This window comes from Desmodus rotundus, chromosome 6 (genome assembly GCF_022682495.2).
Source record: "Desmodus rotundus isolate HL8 chromosome 6, HLdesRot8A.1, whole genome shotgun sequence".
NCBI classification, from domain to species: Eukaryota; Metazoa; Chordata; class Mammalia; order Chiroptera; family Phyllostomidae; genus Desmodus; species Desmodus rotundus.
This window is the reverse complement of record NC_071392.1, coordinates 147,052,292-147,062,503: the sequence shown is the minus strand read 5'-3', so window position 1 is coordinate 147,062,503 and position 10,212 is coordinate 147,052,292.

Sequence of the window (10,212 nt, the reverse complement as noted above, 5' to 3'; positions counted from 1 at the left end):
CCCCACCCCCCAGGGAAAGCCCAGGATGTCTCCCAACACGGTTTGGGTTTTGTTTTGTGTTTTCATTTTGTTTTATTTTTTACCCTCTTCACCTGCACTACTTCGGGGTGTTTTCATTTCTATGCATTCCACAGATTCGCTTCCTCGCGTCCCAGCCCTTAGCTGGACATGCTTCTCAGAACGTTTATGAAAGGCCTGCTAAGGGCCAAGGAAAGCCTTGTCTGCTGAGATTATCCACAGAATCCTCATAAAGAAATCCTGGTTCAGCCAGGCTGAGCAACTTGCCCAGGGTCACACAGCATGTAAAGAGGCAGTATCTGCATTCTCAGACCTGCAGCTCTTGACCACCACCCTCCACGGCCTCTCCTTGGACAGAACTTGCCACCCGTGACACAATAATCCCAAGCTGAACTGGTGGTGAACCGACCATTCCCAGGGCCAGCTGACCTGGCACCCCAACCGCCAAAATCCAGATCGCTTGCCCCTGTGCATAGGAGAGAAGGCAAGAGCCCCCCCCCCCCCCCCCCCCCCCCCCCCCCCCCCCCCCCCCCCCGCTTTGCCCGAGCACTCCGAATGTAACCACCACTCCTCCAAGAGTCCCTGGCTGCAAACGCTGCCTGTGGTGGAACCGCAGTCCTTATCGATCTGGAGTGCTCTCTAAACGAGCTCACGGGCCGGCGTAGCCCCCAGACAGCCAGGTTCCCCGGGGCAGCTGCTCCCTCGGTCAGCCCTTCCTGGCTCATATTTACTCTGAGAAATTAGAAGTTAAAAGTAAAAGCAAACAGAGAGGGACTTTAATTATCCTCTGATAAGCAAGGGAATGGCTGAGTTGGCACGCAGCACTGCCCGAGTCGACAACTCCTCTGCTCTGTTCCCAGCATCTCTGTCATCCGCTGATGGTGTGTGAGCTCCGTGGAGGCAGGGGTCGCGTCCTGTCACTCAGGTGCACTAACTGTGTCCCAGTGAGAAGCCCAGAGGGAGGCAGCCTCCGACGGGGCTGACAGCTGAACCCAGTCCTCAGGACCTGGGTGCCCCTACTTTTCTGCTCTGCCTTCCTCCTATGCAGCTTCACTGCTGCCCGCTCTCCGCAGCTCCAGCCATCAGCTCCCCACTCAAGGCAGGAAAACAGAAAACAGGGTGGCACCACCAGATACCGTTCACATCTGCCCTTTTCCTCAGGAGAACGGATCCTTCCCCAGAAGCTTACAACTTATCGAGCTCTGGATCACGTGCCCACAGATGGGGCGGGACGGGGCGGGTGGATGGATAGTATCCTGATCAGTTTAGAACAAGCATTGAGTTGTCACTGGAATTGAACAATTTCTTGGCCCCCCTGAAAACAAACTGAGGTTCTGTGAAAAGGAAGAAAAGAGGGCACAGCAAATAACAAGTGTCCATCACAGCCGTACTCTCCACACGCAGCAGAAGGCCTGGCCTGGGGACCGCTGTTCTGTAACTGAGGTGACGACAGCAGTGCGGACTGAGGAGCAAGGGCAAAGCAGAGGACAGAGGAGGGTGGAAGGAACAAGTGGAAATAGGTTTGAACTCCAATGGGTGAGGGCGTGAAGGCCAGGAACTGATGGTACCACAACTCATGCGTATCCCAGTGACATTTCGGATGAGGTGAGAGGGCCAGGGTCTCACAGCACCCTTCACAAGAGCACAGAGACAGCAGGGCAGGAGGCCGGGCCACCACGTCACCCAGCAAAGTTCTGACCCGGCACGGAAAGCCAAATTGTCCTCATGACGGGCCTTGGGGGGGCGGGGGGCTTCCGCAGGTAGCTCCCCAGGCAGTGCGCTCTACCTGTCAGGTGGGAGCAGAACAGAAGAGGGGGAGGCCATGCAGACTGCAGAGGACAGGCTGGCTCTGGGACTATTTCAGTCAAGCCTTGGCGACCCCGGAAATCACCAGGGGATGCTTAGAGGGGGAGAATGCTGTCAGCCAAGCAGCCTTGTGCCGACACAATTTGCATCTGCAGGCCGGTGACATTTGAGCTGCAAATGCACAAGGTGAAGTTGGCTACAGTTTTCCCGTACAGAGGAATGTGGCCTGCCCATAGCTTCTCAGACGGGCGCGAGAAGGGCTGGCCTTCTCCGTGGGGATATGAGGATGACTCAGGGGAAGCACTGGCGGCCAGGACTCCCGCTACCTCTAGGCTACACGGGGACCAAGATTCGCTTCGCACCCACTGCTTCAGACGGTCCCTTCTGCTCCCAAGGGCCTCCGTCTCCTCGCCCATAAGATGAAGGGACCACAGAGCGTCTCTGAGGTCTTCTTCAACACTCATGTTCTGTCTTGTTAGTTCAAGAATCAGCAAAGAAGAAAAACGTTGAAATGAATTAGAGCGACTGGCCTGAGGATATGGCCCAACAAACAGGCAGTAAGATCCAGTAGTTGAGAGCCTGGGCTCTGGACTTGGCCAGACCCGGGCTTACGGCCAACATCTGTCACTTACTGTACGATCTCGTGTTTGTAAACCTGAGACAAGCTTTCCTTACCTGTAAATTGGAAATAATAATCGCCTTCTCATAAGGAAGCATGGAGAATTAAACAATACTCATGCTGGCTAACGAAGTGCCGGGCAAATACTAGGTGCTTCATAAATGGCCCTTTCAACAAACCAGAAAGATGAATCGTCAAGGGACCGTCATCTTTTAGGACTTTGGGAACCTCAAAATCCTGGTTTGGGTTTCCAAGTCTTCGTTCCAAAAGGACTGTTCATTTTCTGACAACCAACTTGGGGCTCAGGGAGGGTGCCAGAACCAATACACCTTCCCGAAAGCTCGATGACCATGTGTTTTATCTCAGGCATGGCCAGAGTTAATCCGAGACTCAGGGCGGGGGTGAGGCCCTCTTTCTGGGAAGAGCCCACCCCCAACCCCCACCCTACCCCCGCCCCCCCCCCCCCCCCCCCCCGTCTTCCTTTCATGGGCCTTGTTGGAAAGCCAAACAAAAGGCTCTGCCCACTCACATTCAAATATCTATTCATTAATGGGATGTAATTCACATTACGTGCCACTAATTACCCTAGGAAGGCAGTAAAAATTAATAAGGATCTACAGTTTAATTGTTTGATAATGAAGGGGAGTTCCAAAGTGCCCTCTTGAGTAATAAAATTAACATTTAAACTAGTTCAGTCAAAGAAACTTCCCTTAAATATAACTCGTCACGATTAGTGTGGCTCAGTTATTTACTTTGTCTTTGGGTGGCTCTAAAATACCGTAACTTATTACCGAACTTTGAGGAGCAGCTGCCCAGTGGTCCAGGGCAGTGACTGGAGTGTCCGCAGGGTTGAGGGTAAACTGTGGGCGGCACCCACGCCACCCACACCACCCACGCACACACGCACACACACACGCACGATGAAAACCACATTGTCCTACGTTTATTTAACAAGAGCCAAGAAGCCTCTCAGAAGCCAGTGCATCTCCCTAATGGGAGAAGGGGGCCCAGGCCAAATCACTTCCCAGGATACGAAATCCTACAAAAACTTAGAAATGAAATGTTTGCTATAGGGCCGTTCTTTCACTCTTGAGTTTATAGCACTATTCCAGGGTGCTCTCTAGGGTTTTGCTTAAGGGAATGTGGTGGTTTTAAAATACGCCTGTAAAAAAAGCAGAGTGTAATCTCCTTTCCCTTAAACATAGGTGGGACTTGGTGATTCTCTTCTAAGAAACAAAATGTGGCAGAAGTGACATTGTGTGACTTCCAGAGCTAGGTTCTAAAAGGGCTTCAGCTTCTATCTGGCTCTCTCTCCCGAGGTGCTTGCCCTAGGAATCCAGCCACCGTGTTGAGAGGAAGCCCAAGTACATGAGAAACCACACGTGGGTGTCCCAGCCAACAGATGCAGCTGGGCCCCCACCCAACAACAGCGTCGACGCCAGACTCGTGAGTGAGCAAGTCTCTGGATAACTCCAGCCCCCAGCCTTCAACTCACCCCAGCTGAGGTCCCACACCTGGCACAACAGACACGAGCCAGGTGCTCTGAACTCCTGACCCGCAGAAACCGTGAGATGTTAAATGATAACCATTATCTGAGGCCACAAAATTGGGGGATAAGCTGTGCCACAGTTAAGAGATGGCTCCTACAGGAAAGTGTAGAGATGTCAGGCTTCCTGGCTCTTGAACCAAAACCTTAAGGTCAGGAAGGGCTCATGCAGCCAGGGAGAAATGGGAATGCAGGGAGAGGGCTCAGCTGCCCCTGCCCCTGCCCCAGCCTTCCAACACACCTTTCACGCCGCAGAGCACCTTACCCCAAAAGAAGCTCTTTAGCCCTGAGCAATTTTAAGGTTGAAGGGTTTTCTTATAATTCACAGAGAGACTAAGCACAGTTTATCCACCTGGGATGCTTGCTTTTCCTAAAGAGCTAAGGACTGGCATTGATAATCCCTTGAAAGTGGACATTTAGAGAGTTCCATCATGTTGTGACTCATTTCACACATGCTTGGGGGAAAGGAAAAGCCAACAGAGAGGAAATGGCTGTGTTCTGAGTGGGTCATGCCCACTCCTCCTCACTCAGCCCCAAGTTCACACCCACGTCCACTGTCTCACACCACAGCTGCTACCCTCTCAGGCCAGGCCAGCTGTCTTCTCCCTCATTCATTATTCACTCATTCATTAATGCATGCATGGATGCATTTGTTCAATAGGTATTGAGTGCCTGCTGCATCGGGGGAAAAGGACATTAAAAAACTAATCATAGAGGTAGAGAACTCCACTTGTTCCAAGCGCTAGGAGGGAGAAATACAGAGTCCTCTGGGGAGCCAGGGATATTTAAGCTGAGACCTAAAACTCAAGAGAATTAGTGAGGCTGGCAGGGGTGGGGTGGGGGAATAGGGAGAGCATCCCAACCAAAAGGCCACGCAATAGGAAGAAAGTGTGTGGTATACGGGATCCTAAAGAAAGATGGGATACTGGGAGTGGAGAGAGCACGAAAGAGAGAACCGCAGAGGGTCTGAGGAGGGGCCACATGGCAATATTCTGCCTGTGTGCTAGGAACAACAGGCAGCTAGAAGTTCACAGCAGGAGAGTGCCAGGGTCAAAGTGCATCTGTTACATCGTTCCAGTGCTCCCCTATGTAGCCCGGCTCGTTGTGTCACATCTAGTTGCTTCGGTATCTCTCTTACTCACCAAGCTGAGGGCCTTTGAAACGGCCTAACCATACCTGTAACTCCATCAGATCCCTTCTGCTCTTGGGATCAGGAGCAAACTCCTCTTGCAGCCTGCAAGGCCATGCACCATCTGTCCCTGCTCACCTACCTCTTCAGTCGCCTCCTTCGCTCTCCAGTCTCCTGCCATGGTTCAGCCACAGGGGCAGACACCTCACCTCCTCGGGAGCCTCCCGAGGTGCCCTGATAAAGACAAGGCGACTGCTAAACGTTCTCAGAGCCATCGGCGCTTCCCCACCAGAGCACCTACCAGGGCTTCCATCACCACTTATACACATTATCGATTTGACATCTGTCTCCCCTCCCAGACCATCAGTTTCGTGAAAGCAAAGAATTGTTTGTCTTGGTCACCGTTCTGTCCCCAGGACCTGGCACTCCAGTAAGCTGGCATTCCAGTAAAAGCTGTTAGATTAAGAACGAGTAAGAAGGCAAGAATAGGAAAATGGATGAGTGGATGCAGGCATGACCCCAGGGGCCACCTAGGCCAGCTCATCAGCTGACGTTGGACAGCTGCCTCTCTGGTCTCCCTCCAGACCCTTCAGGGACATAATATCCCTGCTGGCCTCCCTGCCTCTGCACTGGAAGAAATCAATGGTAGCAAAGCCTTTATGGTATAAAGGGAAAGTAGAAATGAGTAAGGAGAGAAGGCCAGGAAGGCATCTCTGGCAATCTCTGAGTAGTTATTATCTTAACTGCTCTGCCAAGCCAGAGGAGGAAAGCTGGCAAACACCTATACTCAGTGAATGCGCCCACGCGTGGGACTTGGCTGCGTTCTGAAGCTCCCCGAGGTCACTTCAAACGCTGAAACAAGAACTAATGGGGTCAACTACAGTCCTCTAGGTCAATGCTGCTCAAACTACCTCTGGTAAAGGGCCGGGCTTTATTTTTATTTTTAATCCATTACGGATCGATTCTTTGTAAAATGCATAAATTATACACGTGGATGAAGCAGCTATTTCAAATTGTTTTAAAAGTTTCTAGGTGCTTCTGTCCCATCTCTCTACTTGTTTTATCATGGGTAACAAATGTTTTGTAGACATACGCCCCCCTGCAGACCACACAGTGAGCGGCACTGACCCATGCTGACCTTCTCCCCCACTGCCTCAATCCTCAGCCATGGCAGACACTGCCAATCAATCATCACATATTTGCTCATCAAGCCTATGTTTGGCTTTAACAGCTTTCTCGTCCCAGTGTTCAGGACGACCACCACTGCGCCAACAATCAGAGACTCCACAGACAAACTTATTTACCACCCCTGCTCTGCCTGGTCCAAAGATTGGCCGTTTGTAATATTTATGCCCAGAATAAGAAAATGTTTACATTTTTATTTCCAGCCTAATAAAAAGTTCGTGGAGAATGGCCGTCCCACCAAAGGGAGTCCCTCCTGTTCGTTCAGTCCATTCACAGCTTTTTGGTAGCTTGTGATACACACCAAGAGGAGACACAGCAATGTAGACATAGAGAAACTTCTGGTGCGGTCTCAGCTGTAAACTGTGGGGACCGCATCTGGGAACCTGATGTCGCTGGCCCCTCGTAGCTATCTTTCTTTCAAATTCTCCACTCCTGTGGCTCATCTGCTTTTATTTCACGTTGTCACCAGGGCGCTTTCACGATGGGTTGTTTTTACTCCTCACCACACTCTTCCACAGTGAAGGCCGACATTCCTCCCATGCTCAGTCTTTGCCCAGCAAGATTACCCCTCGGCCCTTCTCGGTCTTCTCACCGAGAGGCCAAAGAAGCCGCCACGGGGGCAGAGAACCGGTCTGTCGTCTCTGGGCTTCGGATCGGAAACCCACCCTGGAGAAAGACAACTTCCACTTTGAACCTTGTGTCTCAGCTTTGACTATAAAGTTCCCTTTGAAAGGTTTTTGCACCTACTTCTTGGCCCCTTGGCCCCTGCAAGCCACAGAATCAGACTGTTAGAGCTAGAATGGGCCTTGAATGGCACTGGATAGTCCAAAGCCCTCTTTTGACGAGGGGAGAAACAATGAATGAGGTTTCTGTGAGGAGTCAGAAGACTGAGGCCCCACCCTAACCAGAGGGTGGCCTCAGAAGAGCTAACTCCCCTCTCTGAGACTGTCCCCATGGAAAACAGATATGACCCCTGAAGTGGCGTGAGAGTGACCCACTCACACAAAGCTGGCTGAGAGTTAAATGAGATAATGTAAACAAACGTGCTCGAGAATGGGAGCACTCTGTGAATGCCAGGATGTTAACCGCCCTTCTCACAGCACCATGGGAAACTGGAGGTCGAGGTCAAGTTCAGAGCAGAAACATGGGAGTAGAAAGGAGGGAGTGGGTGATCCAATACAGCTTTTGACAAAGATCTTTTTTGACTATTTGTAGCCCAAGCAAGAGATGGATGTAGCTTGAACTAGAGTGGAGGTCACGAAAGGAAAAAGGGGCAGATTCAGAAATATTTATGAGAACCATCAGGGCTGGGTGACGGTTTGGGTATGGGAAGACCAGGGCTGGGGGCGTGCTCAGGGTGATGTTTCTGGGTTATTTAACTGGATGGCAGTGTTGTGTGACCAGACGCGAAACACGAGGGGAGATCCAGGCTGGTGGGCCACCACTGGGAGAGCAGTCTCACTTCTGGACGTGTCGAGGTTAAGGTGCCTTTGAGACATCCACGTGGAAATGTCAAATATGCCATCAAAGCTGAGGGGTAGGTGTGGCTCAAGTCCATCCACATAGGTGGGAATCGAAGTCATTGTCTAAGATAAGGTCACAGAGGGCGAGAACACAGGGTGGGACCAGAAGTGAGCATAGGACGAGTCTTGAGAAAGCACAGAATTGAATGCAGAGGAGGGTAAACCTGAACAGAGACTAAGGAGAGGTCAGAGAGACAGAAGGAAGCCAAGGGAAGAACACAATTCAAGACAGAAGAAATGACCAGCAGCATCAAGTGCTGATAAAGATTAATTTAAGATAAAGACAGATATTCTCCAGATTAGCAACAGAGGTCACTGGTCCTTTCATGACAGAGAGCAGACCCCAGATCCCTTCCAAACAGAGGTTCCTTCCTGTTCCTTCCCCCTCTTACCATCCAGCGTTCAAAATGGACCTCAAATCCCAGGGAAAACCAATCATTCTTAGGGTCCTCACCACTACGGCTGTTTCATCATGACAGCTGGAGGCTTTACCTGAGCCTGTAATTTTCTGGAGGACCCAGATAACCCTACATCCTCAGAAATCCATAAACTGAGATGGGCTTGCTCTAGACCACAGGTGGCTAATATGCAGCATGCCTACAAAACCCACCCAACATCACTGATCAATGAGAGGTCTCCACCTAAAAACGTGCACCTCTGGGGGGTCACTGTCCCCACCTGTCATGCTCCAGAACGGCTGTTACAGCCCAGAACCCCGGATCCCCTGCCCGCTTCATTTAGCCCCATTCCCCACCCTCCCCTGAGGCAGGGAAGACAGCAGAGGAGACAGAGATGAGACACATTCCATGCCACGTCTGCTGTCCCTGGTCCCGTGTTCCTGGCCAACTGGCTGCACTCAGCCCGCAGCCAGACTGGTACAACTGTTCGTTCCCGATAGCAAAGTGACTCACAGCGATCTGCTTTGGAAATCAAAGCCTGGGGATTGTGCGCTTCCTCTGCAAAGCAGGCCCCGCTCCACTGGAGAAGGGGGATGACTTGGCTCGCGCACAGCGGTGTTTGTTTGGCTTGTCCTGTTGGACGCGAACACCCACCGGGTCCTGCCCAGCACGGACGATGCACATGCCTCCTTGCCAGTCTGATTTGGGAGGCAAATAAGCTAAACAAAGGAGCAGATGATCGCAGAGGCTTATTTGCAGTCTGCAGGGTTTATATTTGGCCATCCTGTGACTGGGTTGCAGGCTCTGCGTGATGATCGCCCTTGGGAACTTCAGTCCTGGGGGACGCAGAGATGAGGCAGACCTGGGAGGGAACAAGGATGGCTTTGAACTGCACAGGAAGACGGGTCAGACCAAGTCTTTTCAATTAGCAACCAGCTGGACACTCCTGAAAACATGGAAGAGGTTATAAAAGTGTGTAAGAGGGGACATTTTTCTTACTAAGCTGTATATTGCCAAGCACAAGGGTGTGTGGTCCCATCCTCTGCTCTTCACGGCCACCCTCAGGAAGCCCAGCAGCTCAGCAACTCAGAAAACCTGAATTCCAGTCCTCATCTGCCATCAGCCAGAAGCCAGTGCCTTGCTCTGTAATCTGAACGGGCCAGAGAGGATGATCTCTAAGATGCTGTCATTTCTGCCCGTGACAAGATAACGCCAGGGGACCCACAGAATGTGCAAGAGGTGGGGCAGGTGGGGACCTGCTGGTTAAAACCATGGGACAGTCATAATGGAACATCTGCAGTCCTTAAAAACTGTGATGCTGATGCTACCCCACCAAAAAAGAAAAGAAAAAAAAAGAACTTCCATTAAAATGTATCTCAAAACTAAAATAGTTGTTAGAGAAAACACGATGGTGCTAATCTATATTAATAGAGTCTGAAGGTACGTATAATGTCTTACGGAGTGAGAGGACTATGAATGAGCAAGGAGCAGCGGCTGACTGTCAGTCAGGAAGCAGGGGGATGGGAGAGAATGATCACCAAAGGCAAACGGCTTGAGAAGGTTCCCGAGAGGAAGACGACCCCAGACCCCAGGTGGAGCCTCACCTCACCTCTGCTGGCCCTTCCCACTCTGTATTCTGACACTAAGTCATCTGGGAATGTGAATTCCAGAAACTAATGCTGCCAGAGAAAAGAGGATTTTGTACAGGATTTTGGTGCTTGCTTGTTTGGGTTTATTTTGGTTTTCAGTCTCTGCGATGTTTCATGAAAGAGAACTTGGAGAGAAAGCCCAATCCACTGCCTTTCCCAGCAGAGGGGGCGTGTGGATCGGAGCACAGGTCCTAGGGGACCCATTCCCATGGGGGCTCCTCTCAGAACAAGCCTGCAGTGGGAACCAGTCTCCTAGAGACCTCTTGTCTGGGCATAAGTCTTCTAATTCCAGAATGACAAGGCAGCAAAAGGCCTTAAAGCTCATCACTGCTCAACCCC